A 5,936-nucleotide genomic window follows, 5' to 3' on the forward strand; every position below is an offset into this window, starting at 1 on the left:
TTTTCGATTTAAAAAAGTTAAAAATTCCGCGCCTAGATTGTCCAACCAGATGGGGATCAACATTCACAATGTTGAGCGACTTAATGGACGCAAAAGATGTTGTAAGCAAAATCGAGTCCCTCAAAAACCAATCGGAGGAGAAAAATTTTGAAGTTGATGGTTCTTTTTGGGAATTTATAGAAGTATATTGCGCAGTCTTCACTCCGTTGCAAAAAACAATTAAAAAATTTCAAGAAGAACAGCTGCACTACGGAAATTTTTACGCCCAATGGCTGAAGCTTAAAATTGGCACGGAGAAAATTGTAAGCGAAACGAATCATGAGCTTTCAAAAGCAATCGGAACCCAAATTCTAAATTCAATAGAAAAGCGAACCAAAGCCTTGTTTAGCAACAAATTTATAGTCTCGTGCCTGTTTTTGGATCCGCGTTTCCAGCATACTTTAACAGTGCAGCAACGGAGTGATGCAATCAGTCACTTAAAATCTATTTGGGACAGACTATACGATTTGAATCCAACAGGAAATCTCTGCTCAACACCTGCATCGAGTTCAAGCAATTTGGAAAGCGAATTTTTGGACGAGGAAGATGAGCTTTTAAACGCGTACCTCGAGGAAGGTGTAGAAACTCAGTTTAGCAGTGTATTGGACGTATATTCCAAAATTGAGAACTTACAACTACCTTTCAAAAGGATTGATGTGGATGTCCTCGCGTTTTGGAAGGGGAAACAGTGCACTGAGCAGGAGTTATACGCAATTAGCAATGTTTGCTTTGGCGTACCCCCAACTCAGGTAAATGCAAATGCTTAAACACATTTAAGATTATAGCTATATATATTCATTTGTTTTATAACAGGTCTCGATTGAAAGAGCCTTCTCCGCCCTAAGACTGGTTCTAACGGATTACAGAAGTCGGCTTAACCAAGATGTCTTGGAAAATATACTCTTGGTAAAACTGAATCCAAGCTTTTTGGACTCAGCTATAGACACGCTGCCACTTTTCCAAGAAGTAGAGGACGACGACGCCAATTAATAGTTTTGTAATTAATTAGTACCTAATGTGAAATTTTTATTTATATAAGTTTACACCACAGCTATTCCCCCTACCCTCATCGACACCACGATGAGCCACGAAGACCCGCTGCCGTTCTTGACAACAACACCCGCTTACACTGGAGACGACTACTCTAAATTGCAGAACTGCACTGGTGGCAGAACTACAAGACGACACTAGCAGCGACGTCAACGGAGACGAGAAGCGAAGCTTGCCGGCAACGAGGACTTGGAACTTAGAGTTTCGCTGACCTGCGAATTGAGCAATTAGATTCACCTGACTTGAAGATTTTATACTTAGAATAATATTCTCTTAAATAAATTATATTTATAACGTTCTGGAAACGACTCTCAAATTTGGGGCAACAATTAGTCTGAAAAGTGGCCAACCCTTAATTACTGTGAGGCGCTCGACCGCCGATCGGAATAAAACTAAAATCGTTGGATAAGCCATTTTTAAAATTGGTTAAACCAAATTGCGAAAAATCGTGGAGGTAGCCTGAATAAGCCCTTAGACGGCTGTGAAATCAGATTGGCGAAAAGTTTTATTGTTCCGAACGAAGCAGAAGCAATATTGCTTCGACAGTCGGCAGTTTTCGTATTTTGCTTTTGCTTCGACTGCGACTGCCGACTTTTTCAGAAGCAGCAGCAAAAGCAATAGAAACTTCCAGACAGTTTTCCTAGCTGCTGCTTCGACTGTTGCTACCGACTGAAAGCAGCAGCACAGCAGCAGTCGAAAATCAGAAAGCAACGACTTGCTGTTGCTTCGACAGTCGGCAGTTCTCGGATTTTGCTTTTGCTTCGACTGCGACTGCCGACTTTTTCAGAAGCAGCAGCAAAAGCAAAAGCAGGCTAAATGAAAATTCAGGCAGTTTTTTAAACACTGGCCCCAACAGCTCCAAATTTAAAAATTTGAACTTTTTTACTTTCACCGCTCTCTCTCCCAATCCAATTAATTTTCTTAAAGTCTTGGTATGCAACCCTTTAAGTTTTTGCAATACCTTTCGATTGGTGTATTACCCCCCACTCGGGTGATAAATGAAAGAAATTTTGGTATTCAAAAAGTATGTAACAAAAAAATTGTTCTGATATCACCCCCCACAAAAAAATCCTGGATCAGCCACTGGTCGGGACACCAACCCGACTTTAGCGATCTCTCTTGTTTTGTCTAATATTGGTAGCGTGAGAGAGTCCAGCTTAAAGCGCTTAGGCGCAATCGCAAAATGCAAAGAGAATAATAAGCTGTCGACTTCCTCGTTTTGTGTCAAGGTTGTAGTTTTGTATCTTTATGTTTCGTGTATTTTTTATATGTTAAGGGCTAGTACTCAACCCAACAAAAAGTCGTCCAAAACAAAAACTTCATATGAAACAAAATTCTTTGACGTTGTTTTTCATATGAAGTTTTTTGTTTTGGGCGACTTTTTGTTGGGTTGAGTACTAAGCCTAAGGAATATATATTATAATGTTTAGTAACTAGATTTTTTGTATGTTAAACTCAGTGCTGTCCTAGGCTTTTAAGACATTTGCAAAAGGGGTCATCACATAATAAGTATTTCTTTGAAAAAGATGATCACAGGCAGGGTGGGCTATGCAGCCACAACAACAGCAGTGGCTGAAAAGGTACCTGAATCAATGTGCAATACTTTTGTTTGACTGTCGTTTCTCTGTCCGGTTGTGAAGTGCGTGTCTAGGTTTTCTTTGTGTCTAAATCGGACTTTTGGTGTCGCAAGCACGCTAAGTTTATAGGAGAGATGATGGTACGAAAAGGGCAGGACAGCAGTGGCTAATTTCCACACCCAGCGACGAGCACTAGGTGGCAATATATAGCGTGCGCTGCTGCTAGTCCTGAATAACATCCGCCTCATGGTCATCGCTTTGCTTTACCAAAAATTTAAAACATCATCGCTTATAGAGCATCATCTGGTATGGGGAGCCATATCCTATTATGGCAACTGCGAACTGCAGTTTTTAGCCCCAAAAATGAAAAAAAAAAAAAGAAAGGAAGCTTCGGCCAGCCGAAGCTTATATACCCTTACAGATCATTCCCATTAACTTTTACATTAATTTTTCTATCCTTCGTTATGGCAGCTATATAATATAGTCATCCGATTTTTGTTCGAAATTCCGAAATATTATATAAAAATCATATCCTAGAGTAGAAGAAAATACAATAAAAATCAACGGAGCTATAATTTGTTCTCCTTAATTTTTCGATCTTTCCTATGGCAGCTATATGATATAGTCGTCCGATTTTGATCAAATTAAAATTGAAATTCGGAAATACTTAAAAAGAGTCATATCCTAGAATAGAAGAGAATACAATAAAAACCAAAGAAGCTAGAATTTATTTCCTATTACTTTTCCATTAATTTAAATTTTTTTAATTAATTTTCCTATGGCAGCTATATGATATAGTCGTCCGATTTTTTAAATATTTAATTCGAAATTTAGAAATATTTAAAAAATAACATCCTTAAAAGTAGAAGGTAATATTTAAAAAAACACCGAAGCTAGAATTTGTTTTTACGTTTTCTTTTCTAATCCTTCCTTCCGGTAGAAAGAATTCTTTAAGTTTCATCCCGATAGCTCAAAAACTGACAGACGGACATGGCTAGATCGACTCGTCTAGTGATGCTGATCAAGAATATATATACTTTATGGGGTCGGAAACGTGTTCTTCACTGCGTTGCAAACTTCTGACTGCAATCATAATACCTTCTGCTAGCGTATAAAAACGCAACCGAGTTTAGAGAAGGGTGTTATGTGATGGTTAAAAACGTTGATGTACGGCTGGTGTAGCAAGAAAACTTATTCCAAAGAATAAGGGTCCTTATGTTGTAACGAATTGATTATTTATGTCTGCTCGCTACGAGATTCGTGCGGCTAGCCAAATAGTCCCACCAAATTTATATAAAAGTGACCGCCCAGTAGATCAGAAAGAAAACACAGAATTCACGGACGTCGACCTGGTCGCCTTGATGACTCGGAGCTCTCCTCGTTGACGGGGCGCTCTGGTTCTGTAGTTCCTTGTAGCTCCCTCGACGCTTTCAACTCGAAGCTCCCTGAAGATGCTGAAGCTCCCTAAAGACGCTGAAGCTCCCTGAAGACGCTGAAGCTCCCTGAAGACGCTAAAGCTCCCTGAAGACGCTGAAGCTCCCTAAAGAGGCTGAAGCTCTCTGAAGACGCTGAAGCTCCCTGAAGATGCTCGGCGCTGCTCGTCTCGGCTGCGTAGACTCGATCACTACTCGTAGCGCCTCTGACTCGCCAGGAGATCAGATGCGCGGGTTTAGGGAAGCATCACCGTTCTCAAGTTAGGGTGAGCGAGCGCTTCACTCCGGTTCTATGCCTAGTGCAAACGAACGTTCCGCCCTAGCTTCACCCTTTGGCTTATCGCCCGTGACGTTTCCTCGTAGTGCGATCTGTCGCGATGCGTTGGGTGGCTCGCCGCTGACGACGTCCTTCGCTCTGCTCCTGGATATGCTGGCTGCGCGGTTGGACGTAGCGTGGCTTCTGGTACTCGGGATCATGGTCGTACGCCGATCCGGGACTACACGACTCAACCGTAGGGCTCTTATGGAGTTCTCCACTTGAGGCCACAAACGCTCGACCGATCTCCCTTCTGGGTCGTTTCACTCGGGGTTCAGACACACGCCGCTCCGGGATTACACGACTCAAACCGTAGGGCTCTTCTGGAGTTCTCCACTTGAGACCATAAACGATTGACCGATCTCCCTTCTGGCTGATCGCGCCAGGACCTGCTTAGGCAAGGCACACTGGGTCTAGATAGGTTTCTCCCCGAGTTTCACGTTTCTTGTCGCAGGCTTACACCGCTCAAACTCTGGTCGCCTCTCCAGGCGAGATGCGAGGATTTAGTTGAGACAGAATTGAGAACGGATCGCCTTGACCTAGCCGTGTGATGCCTTTTGGACCTCAGCTACCTGTGTCTCAATTCGGAGATTCCCGGTGATTCAATCCCGAACGTCTCGACGTAGCGATCTTGCTCCTTGTAGGCTCCCACGGCGCTGCTTCCGGCGATTCGACTTGTTGTTGTTTACTTGTAGTTCACTGTACTTGCTGACTTCCTCACTTTGTTATTTGGACTGATCTTGATAGATTGACTGATCGTGATCGACTGATCCTGCTGTCAGCGCCCGGCGGCTTTATATAGGGCCTCCGGGTACCTTCGTTTCCTCTTTGCACTCTGTCCGCGGCATCTCTCCACTCCGGGTCCAAAGTCCGTGGTCCCTGTTTGACCCACTTGTCCTGCACGCATGGCCTTCGCTTTTAGTTCTGCGTGTTGCTGCCATTCCGCTGATTCTGATGGTGCATGTCGCACTCCTGTGTGTTGCTCCGTTGCGGAGATGTAGCCCTTGTCCAACGTCCACTGCAGAGTCCAAAGTCCGGCGCAGTTCCGTTATTTCCTTCTGCGCTCTGCCCGCGGCAACTCTCCAATGCAGGTCCAAAGTCCAGGGTTCCTGTTTAACTCCCTTGCCCTTCGCACACGGCAGGCAGTTGTTGTTTTTCTTGTAGTTGTCGTCCCGCTGATTCCAATGGTGCATGCGGCACGCCTGTGTGCCGCCCGGTTGCTGAGATGTGGCATTTGACCTCCTAGTCCAAAGTCCACGGCAGAATGCACATATATCTCTTCTTTCCTCTCTTCGCTCTGAGCGTGCTCAGAGTACAAAGAGAACGTTCGTCAGCGGTTATAGAGAAGAAGAAAATTTTCGTGACGGTCATGAATTGGTTTTACTCCGTCCCCGAAAATGCATAACGCGCCTAAAGAAGTTTCACTTCAAAAATCAGAGAAAATTACTGTAAAATCTCTTTCATTAACACGTTGGTCAGCTCGGAACGATGCCGTTCGCACTCTCGATCAGTATTATACGG

The 5,936-nt window shown here is 43.6% G+C and overlaps 1 long non-coding RNA gene across 1 annotated transcript; it reads left to right on the forward strand.

Annotated features, from left to right (window-relative positions):
• Positions 1 to 503: 503 nt before the first annotated feature.
• LOC123002431 (uncharacterized) lies at positions 504 to 1,315 on the forward strand. The gene is made up of 3 exons (XR_006412095.2): positions 504 to 788; positions 853 to 1,036; positions 1,091 to 1,315. It is a non-coding gene; the product is annotated as an uncharacterized lncRNA (long non-coding RNA).
• Positions 1,316 to 5,936: the final 4,621 nt, after the last annotated feature.

The sequence above is a fragment of the Drosophila takahashii genome, chromosome 2R (genome assembly GCF_030179915.1).
Source record: "Drosophila takahashii strain IR98-3 E-12201 chromosome 2R, DtakHiC1v2, whole genome shotgun sequence".
Taxonomy (NCBI): domain Eukaryota; kingdom Metazoa; phylum Arthropoda; class Insecta; order Diptera; family Drosophilidae; genus Drosophila; species Drosophila takahashii.